At 37.9% G+C, this 11584-nt stretch overlaps 1 long non-coding RNA gene across 1 annotated transcript; it reads right to left on the reverse strand.

Moving 5' to 3' along the window:
• Positions 1-336: 336 nt before the first annotated feature.
• LOC113544581 (uncharacterized) lies at positions 337-3081 on the reverse strand. The gene is made up of 3 exons (XR_003404516.3): positions 2791-3081; positions 2199-2247; positions 337-1351 (listed from the first exon to the last, which is right to left on the reverse strand). It is a non-coding gene; the product is annotated as an uncharacterized LOC113544581 (long non-coding RNA).
• Between the last annotated feature and the right edge of the window lie 8503 nt (positions 3082-11584).

An 11584-nucleotide genomic window follows, 5' to 3' on the forward strand; every position in this document is an offset into this window, starting at 1 on the left:
GATACAAGAATTGGAATTTGGTGCAAGCTATGTGAGTCTATTACTGTGTACAAAATGGTGTCCTATCCCTATTTTCTACAAATATCCAACTGCATTTTGGGTATCCTCTACCAGCTGGGGTACATCAATTGGACACTAATCTACTGCATTGTATTGTGTGATTTCATGTGCACACAGAATAAAAAAATAAATAAATAAATAAAACTCATAGTAGTTCAAAAAATGCTGTGTTTTTAGACACACTTTCCGGTGGTTGTGTGATGGTGCAAAAAATGTTTTTCTGGCATTCGTACTCGAAGGACAGCATGATATCTTAATTTTCAATACTAAGAGAAGTAAATTTGAAAGCATTTCTTTTATTAGTTTTGCCTTTCCAACCTTTATCCTTTTGAATCTGCACTCCAAAGTAAATCTTAAAACACTGTTTTGCCTTGTAGTCCACTACTTCTGAACATACTACTAGAGAGGTGTACCTAATAAACTGATGATTCACTGCATCTATAAAATTTAGTTTTACATACTTTCTAAATTTGATTTGAATATTCTGGCAAATGACCCTGTTACCTTACACTAAGTAAATAGGGCTGACATTTCTTTGGCTATTACTGTTCATGTGGAGAACAACATTTCATACATGCTATGAAGATGCCACAAAATCTTCATGGTTACCACATAAATTCAGTCTGCCTATAGAAATGGGAAATGAGACTCAAATAACTACTTTATTACATCATTTAATTATTTCTAAAGACAAAATTTTAAAATTCAGATCTTTCAATTATTTTTCCATTCATCAATTACATCAAATTTTGTTGAAGGTACTTCAAAAAAGGTACCTACTTAAGTTAAACCATTATAGAAAACAAGCAGTTATCACAGCCCCATGTATACTGTACTGTAAAGCTCCACAATCAATCCTATAGTGTTTCACTTCTGCAATTTATCTTACCTGGTGTAACTAATGCTGCAAAATGCTGACACAGTAAAGTCATAATGAGATCTCAGTCACCCCTTCAGACAAAATCAAGAACAGTTCCCATTAAAAAGTGACTTTCTAAAGTCACATGTGAGCGCATGTGAGACAGCGCTCTCCACCACCATCAAAACACTGGCTGAGGGAATATCTTTTGGAACAATTAAAAAAGCTTTTTTTTTGCTTTAGACCATGTACTGTTTCCCTGGGATATAATACTGTTCCTGTTTAAAAGAAGCTTTCTAAATCCAGGCTAGCTGAGGCCAGTTTGCCAATAATGAAGGTGGAACAGAGGTAATCCTGTGCTTTCCCCATGCCTGATAGTTCTCCTTAAGCTTTTGTTCCTGTTTGTGTCTGGCATGGCCTGGCAAATTGAGTCTGCAAAGGGGGGGGTGGGGGTGAATAAGGAGAAACAAGGAACGTGGAGAAAGTAATGAACATCTACAATACATGCAATTAAATCTAGCCATCTGCATGAGCATGTTTTTCTTTACTAGTCTCTTCTTTTCATGCTTATTTGACTTTCAAAAGGTAATACCAAGTACAAATGCTGAGCAAAAAAATGCAGATTTGTATACTTACACACAGTCCTCTAGGACAAAGCAAAGAATACCAAATAGCATTTTGTACCCTTCGTCCAAAGCTAAATAATATTTTCTTCTAAAGTGGAATGGCAAAACACATTTCAGTTTAAAAAGGCTGCAAATTAATTTCTTCAGTTACCCTGAGATTACACAGGAAACCAATGGAACGTAATCTTTCACTGCTGCACTCCAGCTAAATTCTGAACCAATAGAGTCATGTATGTAATCAAATATGTTTTGAAATTAATTAGTTTAAGGTTTTTATGAGCATAGGCAGTGTGTTTTGAATGCATTACAATGTTTAATGATTAAAATGATTATGAAGACCAATGATTCCTGATTATGTGATTGAAGGCTGATAAGCTGGTTATATTGTGTGTTTCCATGTTGCCTTCCTCCCTGAAGTCAAATTAATGAAAGGAAAGCATTACAGACAAAATGAAGTGCTCCTGTACTCCAGGCCACTTCTGTTATGCAGCAACCTGGCAGTTGTTTTTGCCCCTCAGTGAAGTAATGTAATTGCACAGCTGCCAAGCTAATCAATAAAGAAATGTCATTGATTAACTGTTCCAGTTCTAGCTGTAATTAGAATTCTGCCCTCAAACACATTTGTGCTTTTACTGTCACATTCCAGTACTCACCATAGCAACAAGAAAGTTTCTCCTGTGTGATACCATGAACAGAAGGACTCTTAAAGGCAAGATATTCAAATTGAATTATAAATCAGTATTGATGCAAAGGTCATAGTTTGTTTCATTTATATACCACCTTCCTAACAAGCAATGACAATTTACAGAAGTTTTTAAAAGACAGAATAAAACATACATGTCAACATAAAACAGAAGGCAAACATTAATACACATTACACATGAATTAACAGAAATAAACAGGAATACCACACATACAACAATTAGATTTGTTGTATAACAAGATTATACTATAAGACTTTCACTTAAGGCATAAACTATTATTATTAAACTTTGTTTTACATGTGTGTTTCTCTCATCACAAGTGAGTTTATAATCCTTACAATTTGTCAAAGGATTAACCTAATTTGATCTAAATCAAATATCCTTCAGATACTAGGCAAATTATTACTATTTATTATATTACTGATGCAACCAATAATAAGCTACATGTCATTCTGAGATTATTTTGGCCTGGTGCCCCATTTAATAAAATTACTTTAAAAAAACAATAACTTGTAATATTTAATAGCAATAATTTACCCACCTCACATACCCTACAAAAAAAGTCCACTCATCAGTCCTGTCAAGTGACAGCTTGCAGAAATCTCGCAACAAATCCAATATGTAGAGCAAAATCAGGAACAAGAAACAGATATTGGTCAGGCAATGAGCAAACAACATAAACTAGGCTAGGCAAGGCAAGAGTCAAAAAACAGAAATCAAAACCCAAACATCAGCTAAATAGCTAAATATAATGGCTTGGTATCAACAGCTAACAAAGACACAGAGCATATACTTTGCCATGATGTGGTGGTGGAGAAGTCCTTAAATACTGTGGCTGTGATTGAGTACAGGTGCAGGTGATCGGTATCACTGTGAACGCGACAGAGTTCATGGGTGTTGGGTATTGTAGTTTGCAGTGGTCATGTTTGTAGGCCACGTTGAGTTCTGGGAAATGTAGTGTAACGCCAGTTCTGACATTGACAAGTCTATGATCTGAGGCTCAAGTGCACTTTGGTTACGCAGTAAGACAATGATCTGAAGCACATGAGTGAGTCCACCCCTAATGGCTCAAAAGAAACAAAATTAAGGTTTTTGAATGGTCTAGCCAAAGTCCTGATTGAACCCCATTAAGATGCTGAGCAGGACCTTAAACAGGCAGTTCATGCTTGAAAGCCCTTCAGTGTGGCTGTAATACAGTATACAAATATTGCACCTTAAGTGGAAATGGCAGGCTGAGTTATAAATTCAGCTGCAATTCTGCAAAGAAGAGTGGGCCAGAATTCAGCTAATGGGGGCACAACCAGTTATTAAGCTTATGGAGCAATGACCTTTTTCACATTCTTGATATACTAGGTGTTGCATAACCTTTTTTCTTCAATTAATGAAATGATCATTTAAAAAATGGTGTTGTCTGTGTACTCAAATTGTCTTTGTCATATATATTTTGTACATTTTGTGATGGCATCAGGATGATGCAAAATACACTTCGAGATGTGGAAAAAAATCTGCGCTAAATATAAGCAGCATGGTGTGGTGCCAAAGTAAGTTTTTTGTAAGTGACTGAGCAGCACTTAGTCATTGAGGGTGTATGTAACCCATTTCACTGAGCACTGATGTGTGTGTGTGTGTGTGTGCGTGTGTGTGTGTGTGTGTGTGTGTGTGTGCAAACAGGTGTCCAGTCCAGCTGTGTGCACTGAGAGGGTATTAGAGTTGATAGGTGAGAGTGTGGGCGTGTTGTCCTAAGAGGGTATGATGGTTGCCTAATTTAGAATGTTGATGGCTCTGGGGTAGAATCTGTTACTGAGACTGGTAGAGTGGACATTAATTCACCTGTAGCACCTTCCAGAAGGCAGGAGAGTGAAGAACTGGTGGCAGAAGTGGCTAAGATCTATGGAGATGATGGTTGCTGTGGTGGCATCAGGTGCTGCACCTCCTCCATGTAAGCTAATTTGTTGTTGTCAAAAATTAGCCCTATCACTGTGTACTTGATGATGGTGTTGCCATTGTAGGCAATAGTACCTGGTAAAAAGGGAGTACAAGAAGGGGCTTAGCACACAGCCCTGTTCAGTATCAGGGTGGAAGATTGGTGTGGATTGAAGCCTGACTGACTGAGGGTGATTTGTCAGGAAGTTCAGGATCCAATTACAGAGTTGATGGTGAAGACCTAGTTCATGGAGCTTGTAGGCCAGTTTACTGGATATTACTGTAGTGAATGCTGCACTACAGAATAGCATTCGGACATATGTTTTCTGTTGTTCAACATGGGTTAGGGGGGTATGTAGATTAGTAGAGATGACATCAGTATATTCAGTTCAGTATATTTTAAATACAATTAATTTAATTTTTTTTTTACAGGTGGGAGACACGTATAGCTTTTTCCTTTAATTTGTATCCAAGTACCCAGTTTAGGCCATGTACATTCTCAGTGGTGCCTCTTTGACTTCTCTACCTGTAAAAGGAGTTTGCAGAGATTGAACCTCGGCTGCTCAGTAAAAACAGAGGACTTGCCTGTATAAGTAGCCTTCAAATGCATTTGTAGATGAATGTTCAATCTAAATGCAAATTATCTCTCCCAGAGGATGCTGCTTACAGACCGACCAAGTCACCAAGGACAACCTGGGCAATCTTTATAATCATGGGACTGCAGACAATGGGCTGGAGAGGTCAGTTAGCTAATTTCCATGCTGGCGAAATCATCTGTAAACTAAGACCATTTTACACATAATGCCACCAGAAACATGACCGACCACCTGAGAGTGTTTGTCAGAGGCTTGCTCCTGACATGGTAAAGCGAGCACTGCTGGAAGGCAACACTTGTTTTCAGAATTCAAATTTTGCACTAATATTTTGGTATATTTCTACAATAAAAATTCTTGGGTAGTTAGTTCAAAAACTCAGCAAGTCAGAGTATAAACAAGCTGATGCTTCCTGTTACTGAATCACAATCTCTCTCTTCACAACAGCAATCAAAAACCGACAAACAGCCAAATGGCTTCCACAACCTGCAATCATTACAATCCAAATAAGTTATTTTCTCAGTGTCAAGCTACCAAATAAGCAAAGAGTTTATGTGAGCAAAAAAGAAAAATCCCTACATGGCTGATTAAAAGAAAAGACAGACTGAATGCTAGGATGAATGAATAAAAACAAATGAAACAAATTTCAGAAATAAATTAAGCATCAAACAACCATATGCTGGCAATTTCTTCTTGAGGAGAAAGGTTTAACTTGGCTTTTATGTAGCTTGGTATTCACATTCAGTTTTAAAAAACAGATATAGGAAGTTCCATCTGCTCAAACACAGAGTTTCTGTCAGCAATGCATTATTTGAACTTTATTATGTATGAGAACAGTTCCTCGCTGATTCATCTATGAAATAATTTTATCACATACCAGCAGTTTCTCAGCAGGTAGCAGCTGATGTGGAATGTAGACAAACCTGGTTCTATATGCATAATATTGTACGAATGTGATTTTTTTTTCACTGACAGAACTGCTTTCAGACATTCCTTCAGCCTATAGCCAGTCTATTGAGGTGCAGACTTTGTATAAATTTAAAATAAATAATATATAAACACAAACCCCATTTCCAGAAAAGTTGGGGTATTTTTCTAAAATGGAATAAAACCAAAAATCTGCAATGTGCAAATTCTCTTGAACCTTTATTTAACTGATAAAAGTACAAAGAAATGACTTTTAATGTTTTGGCTGACCAACTTGATTGTATTTTGTAAATATAAACAAATTTTGAATTTGATGCTTGCAACACACTCAGAAAAAAATTGGGATGGGGCAGAATAAGAGTGAAAAGTTTATAGAATATTCAAGTTACACCATTTTTCCACATTCCACAATAAGCAGGTGAATTGGTAACAGATGAGGGTATCATGATTGAGTATAAAAGGAACATCTACCAAAGGCTCAGTCTTTGCAAGCAAAGATGGGTCATGGCTTACCACTTTACGCCAAACTTCATGAGAGACTTGTCGATCAGTTCAAAAAGAACATTTCTCAATGTAAGATTGCAAAGAATTTAGGTCTTTCACCATCTACAGTACATGATATTGTGAAAAGAGACAAGGAAGCTGGAGAAATCCCAGCCAGTGTAGAGCAAGGCCGGAAACCACTATTGAACATGTGTGACCTTCGAGCCCTCAGATGGCATTGCATGAGAAACTGTCATTCTACTCTCTTACGCAAGCTCTATTATGCAAGGAGAAAGCCATACATTAATTCTATGCAGAAACGCCACCGAGTTCTCTGGGCCCGATCTTATCTCAGATGAACCAAAAGACAGTGGAAACCTGTGCCATGGACCAAGCCAACATCTGTCATGGTATAGGGTGCATCAGTGCCCACGGCATGGGTGACTTACATATATCTGAAGGTACCATTGACATGGAGGCGTATATTGGGATTTTAGAGAGACATATGCTACCATAAAGGCGACGTCTTTTCCCGGGAAGTGCATGGTTGTTTCAGCAAGACAATGCCAGGCCTACGTCCACAACGCATGTGCTACAACAGCGTGGAGTGTGTGTGTGCTTGACTAGCCTGCCAGCAGTCCAGATCAGTCTCCTATTGAAAATGTATGGTACATCATGAAGAGGAGAATCAGACAATGGCGAACATGGACTGTTGAGCAGATGAAGTGTTGTATCAAAGAAGACAATTAATATCCTCAATTCCCAAATGATTAAAAGGTATAATTAAAAGGAAAGGTGATGTAACACAGTGGTAAACATACCCTGTCCCAACTTTTTGTGTGTGTTGCACGTATCAAATTCTAAATTTGTTTATATTTACAAAATACATTTAAGTGAAAACATTGGAAATCTTTTCTTTGTACTTTTGTCAGTTTTGTGAGTTAAATAAAGGTTCAAGAGAATTAACAAATCACAAATATTCCGGAAATGGGGTTTGTTTGATTTGCAGTGATTTTTTTTCACTCTGTACTACAGCATACTGGATTTGAAATACAGTAATGCTTAGGATAATGTCAGCTTTAATTCACGTGTATCCATACCTACAGGGCATGAACCATGCAGGAATGACAGCCTTTTTTCATGCACATTAAAAGCATTTGGACAATCTGACGTAATGAACTCATCACATTTAAGATTTAACTGCAAAACCAGTTGCAGCTGACGACTTGTTTTGCCTTCATTAATATGCTTTTTGCATGAGTAATATGGTGGTACAGGCTCGGAGATTGATTTGGCCAGTGAAGTATATTCCATCTTTGGGCCTCTAAAAACCAATTTCTTTTACATAGGACACATATTCAGGAGTCAGGAAACATGCAAGAGTGACTGTGTGTCAAAGGCTTGGTGTAAGCTTTTGCCAAGGGTTTTTAGCATGGTTCAAAATTGAGTATATATATTGAGTTATACTGACTTCTTTGAAGGTAAGTGTTCTTTTCCAGTACTAGCCAAAGTTAGGGTTACATGGTAGCTAGTATATTAACAGCTCCCTGAAATCTGAAATGAAATTAAGTTTTTCATTAAGTTTTTAGCTCACCACTGACATACACTATATGGCCAAAAGCCTGTGGACACCTGACCATCACACTCATATGGTGTGAACTTGAGTTCGAAAGATACATCAATATTTGTATGGGGAAAGTTTTAGAGTTGGCATAATTTAATTTTCTCAGCAGCCCATTCAGATTATTAAAATTTCCTTAGTAGTTTACTCCTCTGAGATTGCCAGATTTTTCCTAAGTAGAGGTGTCCAAGTGTTTTTTCTGTAGTGTCTAGACCATCACCTTTAAAGGCAGGCACTTGGCTCTAAGCCTGATTGTCACACAACACACAGATTTGGCTGCAAATGCAGGTCAGATTTTATTTACAAAAACCAGGGCAGACAAACCTATATGGTAGGTCAGGGACGAGATTCAGGCAGACAGTCGGGCAAATGGCCAAAACTAGGCCAGAGGGAGAGGCAGAGGCAGGCAGAAACCAAAAAAAAGCACATTTGAGTTGTTCAAGGGCTATGATTGAATATGAATTGAATATGAATATAATTAAGTATCTGAAATCTATCTTCACTGTCCGACACACTGTGGTCATGTGATGCAATGCCTTTTAGACCAGACAGTAGTAGCCCGGGTCAGTGGTTTATCAGATATTTATCACCTGTGTTATGTTTCTGTTATCAGATGTGAGATCTTGAGCAGATAGTTATAGTGAACATTGGAGGAGGAAACCTTTACCTTTAGCTGTGACTCCGTCATACTTGTCTGGATGAGTGATGACAGGTTGAGTGCAAGTGTTTGCCGTTGTTGTTGGAACATGATAGAAAAGTCTTAGTAACATCAATGACATAAGCAGGAGCAAAAATATGGCATAATAATCCTTGGGGGAAAGAATGAAAAAAAACGAACTATAGAGTTAAATCTTGTCAATACAGAGCACAGTGCTTTGCTCTAGAACACTGAGAAAAGAGAACATTGCTCTAAAGCACCCCCTTTATGCCTGTGAAAATGAGTTGTGTTAATATTTAGATCGAAATAAATCCCAAACCCTAGAAAGGAAATAAAAATACATCTTCTTATGCAGGTTGCAATTCACACACAATTTACTATCCAAATGACATCATTTGAGAGGAATAATGATGCCTGATAAATGAGTTCCATTGAGAAATTGGAGGTCATGATGATTTCTGACATCAGAAAATGTATTCAGATGTCATGTAGTGTGAGCAGGGTCACAATGCAATATACACATCTGAAGCCTATTTACCACTGTCGGTTGTCATCTTTGCTATCATCATTGTGATGTGGTTGCTCGGTAACCATGTTCATGTGTTGTAGGCTGCCTACAGTAAGTGACTGGCTTTGTTTCACGAGTTTAAATCCCATACCAAAATAGGTCGTCACAGTGATTTGCATTTAACCTGTGTGGTGAGGGATTGGTACAGTGTGCACAATTTTGTGTGTCAGAAGAGATCAAGTCGTGCACTGTGAGCAGTAGAGTGATGACAAGATTTCTCCTTGTAAATGGAGTTTCTTTTAAAATAGTTTCTCTTACAGAGCTGCATTCAGGCACATGATTCTGAAGTCAGTCTACTGAGGCACATGCTTTTGTGAGAACACGATTCAAAGAAAACTCTGCCTCAGGTCCCCTGGAACTTGGTGGAAATAAAAAGGTGTGTTTGAGGAAAGGAAACATGACTGTGAACACATTTCCTGCTATGATGGATAAAAACATTCTATTTGTTGGCCATAAAACCATCACATCCTCTTTACCAGTATGTTTGGGCTCATTTCACTGTTGTGAGATAAATCACCCATCTTTGTGTTTTGAGGGACTTAAAATGGTTTTATACAATTTCACTCTTCTGCTCTAGTTAGACATATTCAAAAAGGATTAATGTATTAAAGAATTAAATGAATTTAGCATTTTGTATATATATATATATATATGTATATATCTGGAAGTATGCAATTACCTTAATACTGTGGCACTCACCACTTATGTGAGTAACTGTGAAACTGTCTTAAACTGTGTAAATATTAAACACTGAGAATGAGTCAGCTCCACAGTGCAAGTACATGTCCATGCCACCTTGTTTTCCCAGATGACGTATTGTCCTTTCTGTCATGAGCAGGTTCTTTCTTTCTTTTTTCCACTTTCCTCTGGTACATGTTAGTCTTCATTAATACTTCTCTTGATCCATAAGCCTAATCCCAGAATTCCTTTTATTGTACAGTACTATGGTACTGTCTATCAAGCTGTAGTCCTACCTTTCCAGAGGAGTAGTCTGCCAAAATACTTTACTCTACTGCTAAATATTTTTGAAATATAAATGTTAATTTAATGTTTAAAGATTTTTTCTGATATTTAATCAGTTACCAAGGGTCTGTGTACTTTCGCATTCATTCATTATTCTATTTTTAAGCTGAAACGATTGGTTTTATGATTATGAAAAATTCAATATTAGGTCCTTAGACTAGGCTGGAATTTTGTAGGAATGCCTACAGTTTGGTATCATAGCTTCAGCTGAGCCATATTCTGGTGTCTCTGAAGATATGTTTTTTTTTTTTCAAGATCACAACTTATTTTTCTCATGATCTCAAAATAAATGATTAAGCATGATGTACATCATGGATGAGCATGTTTCAGAAAATAGCTGGTGCAGTAGTAGTGTTGTTGTCTTAAAACTGCGAGCGTCTTGGCTTGAACCTGAGCTCAGGTAGCTTTATTTGATCTTGTTTTGCCCAAATTGATCCAGAATGAGTGCAATTTGTTGTCTGAACAGCAAATTTTTCATGTTGGATTGACGTTACTGTGCCACTGACTGGCCAGCAGTGGGTGAAGTAACAACATGTTGATTAGTTTACCATAGTGATGAGAAGGTTGGGGCTAACAGTAAATAAAAATACATTTCATGTTTTATTGTTTGGATGCTATAATTATACTACACTACATGGTCAAACATTGTGAACTGACCATCACACCCATATGTGATTCTTCCCCAATTTGTTGCCACAAAGTTGGAAGCACACAATTGTATAGAATGTCTCTGTATGCTGTAGCAGTACAATTTCCCTTCACTGGAACTAAGGGGCCCCAAATGAGCGAATCAGTGAAGACATGGTTTGCCAAGTTTGGAGTGGAAGAACTCGAGTGATCACCTCAACCTCAACCTCACTGAACACCTTTGGGATGAATTGGAACACCGACTTTGTGCCAGGCCTCCTCACCCTACATTAGCACCTCACCTCACTAATGCTCTTGTGGCTGAATGAGCAAATCCTCACAGCCACACTCCAGAGTCTAGTGGAAAGCCTTCCCAGAAGAGTGGAGGTTATTATAACAGCAAATTCCCACCCATTAGCTAAGTCACCTCTATCTACCAACTGCCAGCCGGGGAGGGTGGGATAAGCATGTGCTTCCTCCAAGACACGTTAAGCCAACGTGGAGCATCACAGGGCAGTGTAACACATTGCTATCTGCCTTATTCTGCATGCATGAGCTCACAGACACAGATCTGCAGTTGGCTAGTATTTCTCTGATTGACAGGGGTATGGGAAGTATGCCATCCTTCCCACCCTAAGAGCAAAGCCAATGTCGCTCATGACTCCCAGCCTTGACTTACATTTTTTTTTTGTTGCTGTTCTAACTCATACTAACTCATCTCTAACAGGATTTTAGCTTGATAGCTCTTGACCTATGGTACTTGTACAAGCATGAGGATATATTTTTAATGAAGACTACAAAACACTCCTGTAAGTCATCTGTCAAATGCTTTAAATGTGAAGGTAAATGTCAGTGGTACATACTACACTTTAAATCTAAAAATTCAGTCATGTGTCAAGACTGCATTAATGC

This window comes from Pangasianodon hypophthalmus, chromosome 3 (genome assembly GCF_027358585.1).
Source record: "Pangasianodon hypophthalmus isolate fPanHyp1 chromosome 3, fPanHyp1.pri, whole genome shotgun sequence".
NCBI lineage: Eukaryota > Metazoa > Chordata > Actinopteri > Siluriformes > Pangasiidae > Pangasianodon > Pangasianodon hypophthalmus.